The 17,513-nt window shown below is 38.2% G+C and overlaps 1 long non-coding RNA gene and 1 pseudogene across 2 annotated transcripts in view; both read left to right on the forward strand.

Annotated features, from left to right (window-relative positions):
* The first annotated feature begins 724 nt into the window (after window positions 1-724).
* Window positions 725-17,513, forward strand: part of LOC143667465 (uncharacterized) — a 76,725-nt gene continuing 59,936 nt past the window's right edge. For both annotated transcript variants that reach the window (XR_013168050.1, XR_013168048.1), the window contains exons 1-2: window positions 725-1,116; window positions 3,318-3,427. This is a non-coding gene — a long non-coding RNA (uncharacterized LOC143667465). The remainder of the gene's footprint in view (window positions 1,117-3,317; window positions 3,428-17,513) is intronic.
* Window positions 11,604-12,814, forward strand: LOC143665016 (zinc finger protein 114-like; annotated as a pseudogene).

The following is a 17,513-nucleotide window of genomic DNA, read 5'->3' on the forward strand; positions in this document are numbered from 1 at the left end:
TCATATCCTGACCTCTTAATGTAGGAGTACCCAAGGAATCAGACCTTGAACTTCCTATCTTCTCTATCTTCACTCACTCCCTTGGTGTGAGTATCACAGCTTGGCATCTATGCTGACCACTCACAAACACTTCTCCAGCCTGGAGCTCTCCCCTGAACTCCAGACATCTGCATCCATCTCGACTCGACATACATACTCACTTGGATGTCTAAGAGGCATTTCAATTTTAAACATGACTAAAACTTCTCTAGTTCTTGGCCTTCCCCCAAAGCTAATGACTGTATACATACCTCCTTGGGTACTTCAGAGACTGTTTTTCTAAGGTAGATACGAAGACAGGAACAGGGTATGTGAAAGGTATATACTTCTAATAGATATTGCCAAATTTACCTTGCAGAATAACTATATCAATTTATCTTCACACAGAGAATGCAAAAGGGTATCTGTTTCCCTAAGTGTTTATATTAAATATGACCTCCTTCTACCTTGAGTGGTGCTAAATATTTTAATTAAATGAGTCATTTTTAAATAGTTATCTTACTCACCAGCTGACAGTAGCTTATATAAGAGGGAAGATGTGCTGATAAGCTGATGCTTTTGTAAATGTACACAAATGACAACAGCAAAGCATGGGGTGCTGTAATGCCTGGTCCAGGAAATCTTTACTAGGGCCTAACTTACGTCATAAAAGGCTAAAAATAGTCACTACATGGGAACAGCTGCAGTAGACTTTGAAATGGTGACCTTAGGTACAAGGCACTAAATGTCTTTACCCATTCACCAAGTCTCTCAGAAACTAAAACGATCACCAAAAATAAAAAAAATAAAAAAACCAATTGAAGGAAAGGAAAAACAAACACCCAAAGTAAATGAAGTATTGAAAATGAAAAAACAATGATCCATTTACTAGAAAGAGAAATGCACATGATGGCACTAATATTAAACATCCGAGTTCCGGTCAAGATGGCGGCTTAACAATGTGCGCATTTTGGTTCGTCCTCCAGAACAACTACTAAACATCCTAGGAACTTGAAAATGTTGAAGAACAGCAAAGTCTTCATCTACATGATAAAACTCTAAGGTCTTTTTGAGGAGAAAGCATTTATAGTAAATGAGGTAAAAATGGACCTATCTTTCCCTTTACCCCTCCTTCCCTTGCTCTCTTACTCTCGTATGTACAATCTGAGTTGAAATACACACCAAGTTTAGTGGCCCATAAAATGATACAGAAAAAAAAAAAGCCCTGTAGGACATTTTGTATCATCAATACTCAACTTTCCATCAATCGGCTCTATCTTGAAAGTACAGTTTTATCTATAACCTTGCCTAAAAATGATTGTCATGGGGGCTCAAATTCTAGACAGAGCAGCAGAAGATGGAGGAAGAACAAGTGGTAAACTACACTTGTGAGCGCCTACTGTGTGCTTTACATATATTCTATCATTTAATCCATGTGACATTTCATGACTGCAGATTGAGGCCGAGTTAAGCATGACTAAGTCTGCTTATCTGGCAATCAGAGGAGCAGGGATGTGAACTCACACTATAGGACTCCAGTGTCTCTTCCCTGCTGTATCATGCTGTCTGCTGAAACTGAAAGAGTCCAGTTAACACTCGGATAGATCAGGTTGCATAAAAATCTGAAAAAAGAAAATGCTTCTTCTGGTTTACCTATGCTTCACTAGACAGAAAAAGTAACACTTTGTGACCGCGGTTCAGAAATTCCTGGGATTACATTTTTTCAAAGTTCCTAGAACAGGTCAGGACAAAATAATAATTATAACAATAAGAATAATACGGTGCAGATGGAGGAAATGTGACAGCAGAGCACTCAGTTATAATCTTATTATAAGATCAGATCTATCCTGAGACATTTCATTAAACTCCAAATAGCAGGACTTGGAGTGTGATGCCCGTGGTAATAGCCAAGCACCCTAAGCACTGAAAACCAAGGTCTCTAGGAACAGAGGCCAGTTCACTAAAATCACTTGTCCATTGTTTCAACTGTTTCCTGAACTAAATGGTACCTCCTTCACAAAGCCACTATTATCCAAACATCCACCAAATGATAATTAGGGGGATATACACAATTCCTAGAGTCAAATACACCCTCTAAAACTCAATGTGAATGTTCAATAAAACCCTCATTAGCCCAAACCCTCAGGAGCCCCAGCCTCTAATTGCTTACCTGGAGCTGTGAAATGATAGGGGTGAGAGGAGAAGCAGCGGCCATGGCAGCTCTGTGGGTTGTGGGCGGTGAACTCAGCCCCAGCGGTGGACCCAGGAGGCGGAGTCTTGTGGTTGCTGATCAGATGGCAGTCATGCTAGGAGAAACTGTGTACCTGGAAAAGGACAGGGGAAAACTCAGAGACAGCCTAAGAAGACTAGCACGTGGGAATGAAGTACCATTGGCCAGAGAAAACAAAAATACCTTACACCAAATGCCAACTAGCTTAATTAAAAGAGGAATGCAGTAGGAAGTATCTAAAATCTAAAAGCCATGACATCTGTACCATTTTGTTCAAATGATGCTAAGCTGATGTACTTTCTAATCCAACCCTGTGTGTTGACTAGACATTGGGGGGTCAGGGGAGGGCAGGGGGTAAAAGATCCTGTCAGTAAGCAATCAAACAATTGAATGACCCACAATTGAGAAATGACAGTTTATACGTGAAGGGTAAAGAGATCGGTAGCAGCAAATGTCTTAGAGGTCACTCGTTCAACCTTGTCCTTTGGCAGATGAAAGAACGGAGGCTGGGAGGGGAGAAGGGACTACAGTGACAGAACCAGAACTAATGTAAACAGCAACCGCCAATTCCCAGCCCAGTATGAAACATAAGAAAGTGAACATCTTCCATGTTTACATTTCCTTGAGGAATCTAAATACCACTTTTAAGACTTAAAAAAGGCAGGGCACCCCCAACATCACAGGGGCTCATCATAAGAGTGAGTCAGGTAATCAGATAAATGGGTAGGGGGGGAGCTTAGTAAATCTTAATTACAAAATATAAAAGTCCAGACATTCAGTCTGGATAGTCCGGTCCCCCACGTGTGTGAGAGTGTATTTATAAATTCCTTTTGACATCCTCTAAGAGACTGCTGCTGTATAAACACAAAGTATAGCCACATCTTTTATTACTAATATGTTCATTAAGAAAACTCAGAAAAAAAGCTAAATTCTCTGCCATAAAGCATGGCTCTACTTTCATCAAAAGATGATGTGGTTCTTTCTACATTGCAATTTAGTCCAGAAGGGGGTAGTTTTTCATTTTAAGAAAAGGCTTACCACCTAACAAAATCCTTCTCTTATTCAACAGATTCTTATTGAGCATCAGCTGTGGGTTAGGGGCACAATGAACAAGACTAAACCAGTGTCTGCTTTGAAGATGCTTTTGCCTGGACTCCTATTTTCTAGTTTCGCCAGCAGGTAAGATGATACCTAAACATTGTTAAGCCACTGAAAAATGATACTTTTCATAATGGTAGAAGTACTGAGACAGATATCACAAGACCTGTCTTGGGTAGCATTCATGCTAGAACTGGATGTTTACTCCAAAGCTTCTGACCCCAAATCTGTGGCACTACCCTCTATTAGCTAGATGATGCTGGGCAAGTCACATAACCTCAAAAGAATTGCCTTCCAAAGATATGACCTCGATTTGGCAGTAATCCCTATGAACTTTAAATTTTGATTTTTATTCTGTCTCTGTGCTTTATATTTCATGCTATCCCCTCAATAACTTTAGTTTTTCATTATTTAGAACAATGGTGCCTTCCTATTTCTTCCCCTCTGTTAAAGTGAATACTTTTATTAACATAAAAGTGGTCAAGTTGCCAAGCTATCTTGTTATTAGATTCAACATAGAAGTCACTAGCTGCCCTGAGATAACACTGATGTTCTCCTCAGTCTCAGGACAAGTTAAAAAGAATATTGTTTATCATGCTATGAATATAAATAAGAAAGGCACATGCATATAGGAGTCCCTTTGATTTTTCATGATGGCTGCTACAGAAAATCACAGGACTCAATGGTGTGCTGTTATATACTGAATTTATTCCTGACATCACTTTGTGCCTGCCTCTAGTTTTATTTTTCCTTTCGCTTTCTCATGTATCTATAATTTCACCTTATCTTGCTCTATATATGTGGGGTGAAGAGATGACTGTGTGTGTGGGGGGGGTATGGGACTATAACAACAACAAAAAAAAAACAAGATTTCATTCTTAAAGACTCATATTGTGTGCTTGGGTCCAGTATCACTTCAGGCAAGTTAAGTCATTAAGCAATATAACCTTAAAATATTTTAAATATTCACAGCATTCATACAGTTGCCTGAAGGGTGAGTCCTGGGCACCTACCTAACCCGGTATAAGGAAAGTAACACAGTCATGGATGTGACTCATGAAACAAATGTGCTATATGGCCTCATGTCTAACAATATAAGTGGGGGAGGTAGGAAACTGGGATTTATTGAAAATCTGCAAGATTCCAGGTATTTCACATACAGTGAAATGGAGCAGTCATTTCATACACGGTGTCTTAGTTTGCCAGGACTACTGTCACAAAGTACCACAGATTTGTTGGTTTAAACGACAGGAATTTATCACTCAGAGTATTGGGAAATAAAAGTCCAAAATCAAGGGGCCAGCAGGCTCACACATTCTCTGAATTCTGCAGCATCCTGGTGGTAGCTTCCGAGCAACCCATAATCCAATCTCTGCCTCTATCACATGGCCGTCTCTCTCCCCATCTGTCTCCTTTTCTTCACTGTATCCAAATTTCCTCTGCTTATAAGAACTTCAGTCCCTGATTCAGTCTGGCCTCACCTTAACTAATAACATCTTCAAAGATTCCATTTACAAATAGATTCATATCACACAAGACCAGCTATGACTTGAATGTCTTTGTGGGGAAAATGATTCAATCTATACCACACCATTTGATGCAGACATCATTAACGCATTTCACAGATGAGAAGTCTGAGGCTCGGAAAGGTAACACAACCAAAGGCTGCAAAATGAGATTTCTGAGACCTGACACCAGTTCCAACTCCAGGGTCTATGATTTTTCCATAGATTAATCCTCCAATTGAACAAGAATCAAGAAGAGATGAAAAGTGCATGGAATCTTTTCAGGCAAAAATTTCCAGTAATCCTGGAAAAAAGTCATATGACTTGCAAGATAACTATTTTCCCCAAACACTGAAGCAGGGAGCCGTGTGTTGCTGTCATCCATATACATTAGTAGCTTTAATCCCCAGTTTGGATTTATGTGACATATCCCTGAGAGGCATACAGAAAATACAGATTAGCAGTTTCATATTTTCAAGAAGAAAATGAAAAGGGAAATTAATTGTCTTCCCTAAAACATTTAAGACCTATCTAGTTTTCAGCCTTTTGTTGAACCTGTTCTCACCTTGTAAGAACCCCTTATAAAGGGGTGAATGGTCATTTAAGTCTGCAAAAACAAGAGTTTAGCCATATAACCTCAAAGGGGACAGATCAGCAATCTTGGCTGTGATTGCTTACATCTATGAAACCTATTTACTTGATTATTTATAAAATTACACAAATCATGGGAAACTAGACAGGATAACAAAAAAGACAATCCCCTAAGTAATACTGCCATTAGGTCTCTAGACGAGTAAGAGATTGATTTAGACAAACTAGGGCCCTGCATTCCCAAAGCTCCAAAAATTCCATAAGAAGCTTTAAAGAAATATATCCCTCTTTGCTTTGAACTCTTTCAAGTACATGGATACATGCTCTGCAAATCTTCCAACCTGCCGTTAGCCTAACTCTTCTTTTCCTTTGCTTTAGTTCCAAGACTGCACTTGGGCTACAGAAACTACAAAGAAGTGTGGATTGGCCCCACAAACCTTAGACTCTCCAGCTGTCTGTGGCCATTCATTGTTCTTGTCCCGCCTCTCCTTTCCTATTTGACTGCATTTTCCACTCTCTTGGCATCTCTTCTACCCTCTATCACCTCTTCTCGAAAACCAGAAAATTACCCCTAACTCCCCTCACTTGCAAAAGATGAGTCTCACCATCTATTTACCCACTCACCCATTTCTCACAGGTCAGTGGACGTGAATTATCTCAATATTCTTCCCCTAAAATTCAAAACGCATATATAAAGTACAATTTTCAAATAAGAAGCCTACATAAACTCATTCCTCTAGACCAGACTAACACAGAAATAATCAATTGAACATATGACTAGGAAATAACTTGAATCACTCCTAGAAACTTTAAGTGGATTCCAGCTAGTATTTCCATTTCTAGAAATATACACTGGAAAGAATCAACATTGGAAGTTGACAGAAAGACTAAGACAAAACACCCAAATCATGCAAAAATGCAACTATGTGGACAGAAAATAAATGAAGGAGAACCCAAAAGACCCGGATTAAAACCCTAATTTACAAGGATGCAGACTGGAGGGCACAGTAGGCCACAGGAGAGTTGGGGGAACAATGAAAATAGACTCATTCGTTTAACAAGTGCTCCGGAAGTCAAGTACAGACCTGGCAATCCTACTTATAGGTATATACCCAAAAGATACTTGTACATCATGTTCATGGTGGCCTTATTCATAACTGCCAAAAGATGGAAGCAACCCAAGTGTCCATCAAAAGAAGAATGGATAGACAATAATGTGTTGTATGCACATAATATTATTCAGCTGTAAAAAGGAAAGAAATTCTGATATGTGCTACAACATGGATGAACCTGGAAGACATCATGTCGAGTGAAATAAGCCAGTCAAAAAAAAGCACAAATATTGTGTGCTGTCACTTACATGAAATAATGAGAAAAGGCAAATTCACAGTCAGATATTAGGATACATGTTACCAAGAGCAGGGGCTGGGGTGGAGAATGGGGAGTTAATTAGACAGAGTTTCTGTATGAGGTGACAGAAAAATGTTGTTAATAGGTGGTGGCGATGGTAGCACAACACTGTGGATGTCATTAACACCACTGTGGAATTTGTATTTTATAAAGTGGTTAAAATTGGAAATTTTAGGTAATATACATATATTACCAGAATAAACACTTTTTTAAAAAGGGATTCTTGGCTCCAGGGATCAACCAAGTAAGTAATCCTTGGCTGTACTTACTCTTGATTTATATGCGGCAACGAGAATGGCTCCAGGAAACATATGAGGGGGAAAATCACAACCACTGCTTCTGACAAGGTAAGCCATGCCAGGGGACAATGACTTTGTTAATTACTGAGCCCCACACCAAACACTCAAAAGAAATTCTCTGGTTCTGAGGCAAACTTCTTTTGATTACCTCTGGAGCTGGTGCTGGCTCCTTCCCAAGCCTCCCAGGAAGACAGATTTCTAATTGATGAATTAATCTACTACAAACCTAACCTTTTCCTTCATCTGAACTTGAGTCAAGTAGTGACTCATAGCAGCTTCTTGAAAGCACACAGGGCAATACCTCATACTGAATATGTATAGGCTTCCCTTTCTAAGAATAAATAACCGAGAAACATTCAAATCCACCAAGCACATGAAACATATTAGGATTAAAAACAAGTGATGACTCTAGAATCTGAACAAACATTTATTTAAGAAATATGTTCTTTATAGAAAAGAAAAATTTAGAATTTAAAAATATCTAAATTCTTTATTTCCTAAAATACTTAAGGTTATAGCAGCATCTTTGAAAATAGACTGGATAGTCATGGAAAGAAATATGAGATCAGAAAAGAGTTCACATTAAACCAAAAAACAAATAAGGGAGTGAACACAACACCAGACAAAGCAGAAAACAAAATTAGTGAAACAAAAGATAAGCCGGAGCATTCTAGAAAAAAATAAGAAGCTGCATAGGTAAAGATTTTAAAGACTCCATTCCAAAAACAGAAGAAAGGATCAAAAACTATGAAAAGAAGCAAGAAGAAGCCACCGATGCTGAAATAAGGAAAGAATAAATTTATCCTCAAAGAGTTAGAAAAGTGTTACACAGATATAGAACAATCTAGATCAAATGGGGAAGGGAAAAAAAAGTCATACTTGAAACTTATGTATCCTTCTACAGACATCTCTATGGTCTGGCAGGTAATGAGTAGAAACAGTTCTGAACCCCAAACTTGGAGGCCCAAGAAAATGAGATATAAGTACCAGAGCCAACTAGCACTCTAAAGCCAGCCTTACACCAGTTAACACATGAGAAAAGAAGATGCTTGTCTCTGAAATCTGAACAGATGAAAAAGTTAACAATAGAAATACCAGAACAAAGATGTTGTACTCCTTGAAGCAAAAGCAGGAGGCTTCAAAACTGATAATCCACAATTCAAAAGAAGGATTCAAATGTAAAACTAAGAAACTTGCCCCAAAAATAAAGAACAAAGTGAATAAAAATAGCAAAGCAAAAATGAGAAAGAGGACTACTCCAGGAGGTCTAATACCATATAAAAGCAATTCCAAAATGAAAAAGTAGGGGAAATGGAGGAGAAAAAAATATCAAATAACTAACCGAAAACATTTTCCAGAATAAGTGACAAGTTTGCAGATTGTAACAGTCCACTGAGTAAGTACCTGCCCACCTCAGTGGGCTTTAATACACCCACATTAAGGTCATCATTGTGACTTTCTTTAATTCAGGGGATTAAAAAAACAACCCAACAATCTATCAGAAAGGAGGGAGGGTACTCATATACAAAGGATTAAGAATTCAGAAAGGAAAAGAAAAGAATTCAGAAAGGCTTTGGGCTTCTCAACAACAATCCTGGGAACCAGAAGACAATGGAGAATGAGGGAAAGTTCTTTACAACCTAGAAGTCTAAAGGAGGATGTGCTCTTCAAAAATGGGGTGGGGGCAGGGGGTGGGGGAAAAAAAAAAGATGATGCCGGAAAGAAGGGTCCAATACAGAAGGAAAAAGAAATTTGGGGTTTAATTTATGAAGAGACAATCTTGAGTGACAGGTGAAAGAACTCAAAAAGTAGTCTTGCAAAGTTCCTAGAGGGCTCGGAGAAAAAATATGGAACTATTAAACTTTACCACGAGGGAAACCCCTGATACTGCATCAAACATTAGGGACACCCAAATAGGCCAAGCCTTTGATCTTGAGGCTTGCTCTTGTGAAGCTTGTGTATGTAGCAGAGAAGCTTTGCCTACCTACAGGTGTGCCTAAGCGTTACTGCTGGAGGACCTCTTTTGTTGCTCAGATGTGGCCTCACTCTAAGTCCAACTCTACAAGTGAAATCATTGCCCGTGATGTGGGACACGACATCAGGGGATGAAGTCTCCATGGGGGTGTGGGAGATGACTCCCAGGGATGAGTCTGGCCCGGGTACCGTGGAATAAACAATGCCATCTTGACCAAAAGGGAGGAAAGAAGTATAACAAATAAAGTATCAGTGGCTGGAAGAATTCAAATATATATATATATACATTCATATATATACTTTTTTTTATATTCATCATCATGATCATTTCTTAGAACATCTGCATCAATTCAGAAAAAGCAATAAAAAGAAAACAGAAAAAAAATTCACACATACCATACCCTTTACCCCTGCCCTTCACCCATCACCAGCATTTCAATCTACTAAATTTATTTTAACATCAAATAGATTTGAGAGGCTATTCTGGAGGTCACTCTTATGCAGCATCACTTAGACATTGCTACCTATCATAACTTACCAAACCCCAAACAAAACCATTCCCGGCAATCCTAAAGAATACCTAGGGCAATATATAAGATTCTACAAAGGTTCCGTGCACTAGGGTAACTTTCCAGAAACCTACAACTTCCAGAAAGGTCCATGGACCAGATAAAGACAGAAATACAGAGGGGCCAGCACCTCCAGAACATCAACTAGCTCCATCCCCCATCCTGTATGATCGACAGCCCCTCCCGACATGAAAAAGTAAGAATGGGCATAGCCCAAATACCCCTAAAGACTGGGAGAAAGATCAAAGATGATGGTGGAGTTCTACAGAGAAGGTAGGGTTTAACAAATGCGTATGATTGTTGAATCATTACATTGATATTTCTTTTAGCCTCCAGTATCTTAGAGCAGCTAGAAATAAAAACCTTAAATTGTAGAACTGTAACACATACCAAACCCTAACATCTGTTCTACAATTAATTGTTGTGGTGTGCTTTGAAATATATTGCTTTTTTTGTATATACATTATTTTTCACACCAAAAAAGTTGACTGTCATGATAAATATATATATATTCCTTCTAGCCTCCAATGTTCTGGAACAACTAGAAGGAAAAATCTGAGATAGACAAACTCTGGGATCTGTCCCGTAACTACCTTGTTGAAGACTGCATTAAAAATTATTGCTTTTTTTCTTTCTTTGCTTTGTATATATGTTATACTATACAACTTAAAAAGTAGCTTTGATAGAACAACTGATCTATCTGAATATATTGAAAGAGATACACTGAAAGATTCCTGTAGCTGTCAAAAACTATGTTGTTAAATGAGTAATAAGTACACAGTAAACTCAGCAAACATAAAAAGAATGATTAAGTTAAAAGAGAACAGAAAATTAGCAAAAAAAAGGAAAATGATTCTTAGAATTCTACTTGATTCAGTTAAGAATTACATTTAAAAAGTAGTAATAACATTAACACTCAATAATGACTTAAGCAAAATCATGACAAAAAAATGTATTAGAATGAGATACAGGCTGTGTGGTATGTAGTACACCTTCCAAATGGGAACTGAAATATCAAAAACTAGAAATAAATCTTAGAAATGCAAATGCATATACCAAACAAAGCAGCTAGAACAGCTGAAAGTAGTAGCTAGGGGGAAGGTAAAATGGTAGGGAAGGAGCAGGGACTCTTCTTTCTCTTGGCAAGTTTCATAGAGCTAGTTGACATTTTAAATTATAAAATTTAATTTATACTTTAATGCTATTATGACTTTATAAATGTAGTAATAACTGAGTTATAAATTTAACCAAATTACTATGATTTTTAAATGGGAAATTAAAAAAATCACTGTTTAGGGCCACAGTGACTCAGTGGCAGAGCTCTTGCTGCCCATGCTGGAGACCCAAGTTCGATTCCTGGTTACCTGCCCATGTAGTAAAATAAAAATAAATGAATAAATTTAAAAAAATGAAAAATCACTGTTAACTAAAAATTTGAAAGAGACAGAAATGGCAATGCAGAAAACCAAGTTGATGCCATGGAACATTGCTTTAAGAAAACCCACCCAGGAGATGGGGAAGCTGTAAGGGAGTATGAGAGCCAAACAGGCAATGGAAAACACTGCTGGTTTTTATCTGTTGCCTCCAACTAAGGAGGAGGATTGGGAGCGTCTGGGAAAAAAGTGCTGTAGGTCATGTGTATCTGCTCCTCCAGGTCCATCACTCTTGTCTGCAGGCTCTTAGGCTGCTCCACCCACACAGCCCCAGAAGCCAGCACAGAGGAAATGGATATTGGATCCTACCGAACCCAAAGCACTAAGGTGGACCCAGCTGCCATGGTTCCAAGATTCCTGGAGGAGCACTTTGATCTGACAACTGCAGCCTTGGATAGGCCCCCATGTGTGCTGTCTTGCCTGCCTCTTTCAAGGAAACACAGAAACAAGAACCAGCAGATGGTTTGGTGACAAGTATGTCACAGGATTCAGTGACCTTCAGGAACATGGCCATGAACTTCGCCAAGGAAGAGCGGGTTTTGCTGAATCTTGCTTAGAGAAAGCTCTACAGGGATGTGATGCTGGAGCACTAACAGAACTTTGTAGATTGGCTAACCCAACTGAAAACCAGAGATTCAACCCCTTAGTGGGATATTTTTGCTACAGAAACATTCTGTAGAGCAAACCAAGGATGTCTCATGACAAATGATTCTTGGTCTTTCACATTAGGAGAAGACTGGAAATGACACAAAATAGAGGAACTGCACAAGCAAAGCAAGTGACATTTGAAGTAAACTGCATGTGTCCCTGAGAAAGCAGAGTCTCCAGTTAGAGTCTCTGAATGTCATGAAATGAGGGGCAATTCTCAACATAGCGCAAAGCTTGTTCCTTCAGAGGGAAATTCCACAAGAAAACGCATCCATAAATGTGACTCGACTATTTTGAAATATATTTCTGTCTTCAACAATAAAACCAATAAAAAACAATGAATATAATAAAGCCTCATTGCAGAACGTTCCATTTACTCCCTGTGAGAGAATTCAAACAGAGAAGAAATCAAGTGCACTGAAACTCAGAATAATGTGTTTCATATACACAACAAAACTCAAATGGCTGTGAACACTCATGAATGGAATCAATTTGGAAAAGCTGTCGGTGAAGACTCGCCCCAACACCATGCAGGAGTGCTCACCTCAGAGAGAAAATTTATGAGTTTAATCACTGTAGGAGCACCTTCAGAAATAACTTAATCCACGTTACACAGAGGAGATCCTATACTGAAGAGACAAACAATGAGAATAATGAAAGTGGAAAAACCTTTGTCCAAATTCAAAATGCTGATTCAAACAGGAGAACTAGTGTAGGCAGGAAAAACTATACATGTGGTGATTGTGGGAAAGCCGTGGTTTAACAGTCATTCCTTATGAGGCACAAGAAAATTCACGCCAGAGAGAAACCCCATGAATGTGGGCAATGTGGAAAAGCCTTTGAATATTCCTTACACCTTAATAAACATTTAAGAAAACACATTGTGAAGAAGTCCTATGAATGCAGGGAATGTGGGAAAGCCTTCACTAACTCCACAAAACATACTAATCATATCAGGACTCATATTGGAAAGAAACCCTACATATTTGAGGAACGTGAAAAAGCCTTTGCTAATTCTACAGGGCTTAAAAACACGTAAAGATTCACAGTTGAGAGGTTCAATTCCCGGCCCATGCACTTCCCAAAAACAAAAAATTCAACAAATGGTACTGCAATAACGGGATGCTCACATGGAGAAAGAATGAACTGTGACCCCACCATACGGCATTAAAAAAAAAAAAAAAGATTCACAGTTGAGAGAAGCCCTATGAATGAAAGGGATGTGGGAGAACATTAATTTTCTTGACATACCGTTAAAGGAAAGAGGACATATTGCAAGGGAGCTATTGCAGTAACATACATGAGATAAGTCTTCCCTGAATTCTCATACATTTCAGAAATGTGAAAACTCATTCTGAAAACAAACCCTGGGGAGGTAAGATTTGTGGAAAACCTTTAATCTTCACTCATCTTTAGCAAGTGAGGTCAGAAGTTTAGCAGACTTCTTTGCCCTCACGCTGAAGAGAAATCTTACGTATCTGAGAAATATGGAAAAGCCTTCAATGTTGCCTCAAATTTATAGTCCATGGGAGAAATCACACTGGAGACACAAGATACTTCATGAGAATAAGGAATGTGGGGAAGACCTCTTTTAACATTCACCCCTTAACTTACACAATTACCCTTTGGAGAGAATGTGATTGTAATAACTATGAGGAAGGCTTCAGTTCTAGCTTTTCACTCCCTGGGAACAAGTGAGTATCTTGTAGGAGAGAAACGCTGTGACTGCTGCCGTCACTGCCGTTATCTGTGTCTTCATCCTTAGGCTGGAATCATAATGCATATTTGCCAGTTTTCTTTTCTAAATTAATCCTCAAATATGATCAATATCATTCTATATGCACTTTCAGCTGTCACATAAATTTTGATATATAGTAGCTTCACTGCACTCCATTTAAATAAATATGGTCTCATTTCCAGCATGATATTATTAGACTCATGGTTAGTATGTTCTGTGACACCTTTTTTGTCATTTTGTTGTTACTGATGTCATGATATGACTGCACTATGGTCAGAGGATGTGGGCTTCAAATGATGCTGATTTTGGCTACCTATTAATGACTTTTCTTTGTTGTTGGGTAAGTCCAGCATTCAATACATGTCTGAATGATAAAGCTTAATAGTGCTTTTTATTTATTTATTTTTGCTTAATAGTGTTTCTCTTACTAACAAAAGTTTTTATTTGATCCATCTTTTGACAAGTGATTTTGTAATGAAATATCCCACTGTGAAGGTGAATTGTCAAAGCCTTAAAAAAAAAAAGAAAAGAAAAGAAAACCCACCCAGGGCAGAAGAAAATTACAAAATCATAGCTGTTACTAGACTGGTTAGAAGTGATAGATATGGCACACAGAAAATATAGACTCAACATATGGCCAAAGAAAATAGTGAGTCAACGTAAGGATAACTGGATACCTGAGAAGAATAAATGGAATAGAAGTTATTTAACAATATAACTAAAGTAAAATTTTCTTAAAAGAAGAAGATATTAAATCTATAGTTTGGGAACTCACCAAATCCCAAGAAAGATTAAGAAGTATATGATCTACAGTTGAAACACAGGCTTGTTCAGTCACTAAGCTTCAAGAGTTAAAAGAATTCTCATAAAAAATCAAGTGGAAAAAATCAAATCACAAGAGGAAAAAATAGTCTGGCTGGACATAGCCCATCTTCTGGCCACAACAGGCAAAGGAACAAGTTTAAAGGTTTTGTCAGGCATATGGAATAACTCAAAAATTCTACACTCAGCCAAGTCAACATTTACTTGCACCAGCAAGAACAAGACAATTTAAGATATAAAATAGCAGGATACATTTCACCCTGAAAAATCTATTTGATGATATAACACAACTACTCATGTGGCCAATCAAAATGTTGTGTTCAAAGAAGCGGCATCACACACAGACTGATAATCCACAGTCTATCCATGAACACACAGAATGCCTGTGATGATGATGGTTACAAGGAAGAATCAGTTACTGTAACTATCAAAAGAAAAACTATACAATTGAAATACATATAACTCTAGTGAACTAAAATAAAAACTCTAGGAAATAGCAAGAAAACAGAGAAACTTCTTCACCTCTTGTGGAAGAAGTCAATCAATAATTTATTTCTAAATGTGTTCTTTCTAGATTTTATTTTTGTTTGTTTATAACTTTATTTGTAAAGTTGATGAAATGAGAATTTCAGGCTTAAAGAACCAAAAAAGGGAAAAGCAAGGGTAACAAAGAGATGGCCATGCCACATTGTGCTGCTGGACTATCCATCCTTACCACTGTCTCCCTTGAAAATGGTGACCAAATGGTCCAGCTGGGATCACTTTCAGAGTCCATTTGTTTCCCATGCAGAGGTAGAACAAAGAAATTAGAAATGCACTTGAGATACCAAATAAGTTCCTCGTGTTTTGTTTTAAAATACCATCTCCACCTGTGATTCAAGAAACTTTCCTCTCCTCCTTAAAATATTAGGCCCAAAATTGTGCTTCAGTATACACACAGAAGACAACATATTTCATGTCCTGAAATCTTTCCTCTTCCACACATACGATCAGTTTTTCCATTTGCTTCTCCAGCTTTTCAATCAGACCTTTTATTGCACATTTGGCCTAAAAGCCTATCATTCTTTCCATGTGGCACTCAGCTGATGCATTCAAAGGAAAGAATACAGCTAGCCTATCCTTCTCGTGCTGACTATAGAAAGAGAAACACACATACCACAATCACACTATTTTACAAGTATTTTACCAGTGCAGAATCCATTATTTTAGAAACTAAAAAAAAAAAAAAAAAACAGGCTGAAAACTGTTTAAATAAACTCTTTGTCTTGATTTCAAAGGCTCTGTATTAACAGGTATAGAGTTTTCACTTCACAGCAGTGTTCCTGATGAGATGCTATCCTGAAACTTGTCAAAAATAACCCGGAAATGTGGAACAATTTGTGGAATACTCTCGAAGCAACTGTCACTACTAGGGCAAAAGATGTCTGCCACACCCTGTTTACAGTGTCAAGTTCAAGCTAGTTTGTGTTATATAACACAATGCTTAGAAAAGGGGGAAAGGTTTGTCCTTTAGAAACAGTGGGTCAGGAAGGGGCTGGAACTGCAGGTTTCTGAGTTAGACAAAAGGTGAGGAACAGAAGTTTGGGTGTGATCACTCCCCAAGAGAGAAAGCAGGAAGAAAAGGGGATGATGGCTTCGACGTTTTAGGGAGAAAGAAAGGAAGAGAAGTCAACTAAGAAGATCAAAAAAATTCTCTTCAAAGGTAGGAGAATTAAAAGAAAGTTCTATTTAGGTAACAGACAGACTTAAAACTGCCCTGTTTCTTTCCAAAGCCCAGAGGCCATAGTGTCCAAACTCTTCATCTTCTTTGCACCTGTAGGCCATGAACTTCAGTCATTCGCATGGGGACTCAGAGCAATGGAAAGACTAATAGGAATTATAGGAATTAGGATTTCCACTTAAGGAAAGACATTCCTGAAAGATAGGGTGGGTCCATATCTATGGAGGAATGCTTAAGGCAGAAGTCACCAAGCTTGTGTGTGCTGGGAATTTCCCCACCTCAAAGTTTCCAAGACAAGGATAATTACAACCTCTACAACCAGGCTGAGACTGGTTATAAGTCAGGCTGAGACTCTTCCAACCACAGCCAGTGGAGGTGGAGGAGTCTTGAAAGGTATTTCCTAATATCAGGAGTGATTCCCAAATGATCTAGAACACAATGACTATGAATAAACACATTCATTTTAGTGGAGGTGGTGGGATAGGAAAAGGGAAGAAAAGAAAGCAATGGGGGAGGGACAAGTGCCAAAACAGCTGGCTAGAATAGAAGAGTCTGTGAGAATAGAGACTATAGTGAGAAAAGTGAGTCAGTATAGAATAAGTTTTGAACAAAGGTGTTATTTTGTTAAAATAAGTCATCTTCCATTATTTAAGGTCTCAAGTAGCTTGAACTTTAAGTACCTTCAGGAGGATTAATCAAAAGAAATTGAGCACTTGAACTGAAGCAGCGTGATTTAAAACTGTACCTCAACATAAGCAATTTAGAATTGAAAGATAGTTTTCAGATGCGTTGCCACAATACAGAAAGACAGAACTCAAATATATTTCCAGTGTAGATGCAACTGTTATAATCTTTCCAGAAGGCAATAAGGAATTATATACTGTGGAAAGAATTAGTATTAAGAGCAATACTTAATACTGGGGAAACATATGCACAAAGAAAGATAATATATATGTACATATGAAAAGATATATATAACCATACACACTAAGGTGGTAGTGATATGGGCATTTTAATTATCTACAGAAAAAATATATATAAATTAAAGATAGAGTAACAGGGGCAGTGTGATGGTGGCTCACTAGCAAAATGCTCACCTGCCATGCTAGAGACCCAGGTTCAATTCCAACTGCCTGCCCATACAAAAAAAAAAGAGCAACAAAAACCAGATTTAGCAACCTGTCTGAAATTACGACAACAAAAACAGATGAAATATATAAAACAATGGTTTTCAAGGTTCTCAGGCAACCAAGGTCATGATCCTTGAGAGGGAGGGGGTAAAAAGGTGAGCCCCATGATTACATAGGGAAGAGGAACCCAGGCGGAGACCAAGAAACCTCCTGAGTTGAAAAAATGGAGCTGAGAATCTAGGAAGATCAAGGTGGCTAGAGTTCACAGATCAGAATGTCAGAGAGGAGAGAATTGGGATAGAGAGAAAAACACAGAGATTTGCAAAGG

This window comes from Tamandua tetradactyla, chromosome 2 (genome assembly GCF_023851605.1).
Source record: "Tamandua tetradactyla isolate mTamTet1 chromosome 2, mTamTet1.pri, whole genome shotgun sequence".
Lineage (NCBI taxonomy): Eukaryota > Metazoa > Chordata > Mammalia > Pilosa > Myrmecophagidae > Tamandua > Tamandua tetradactyla.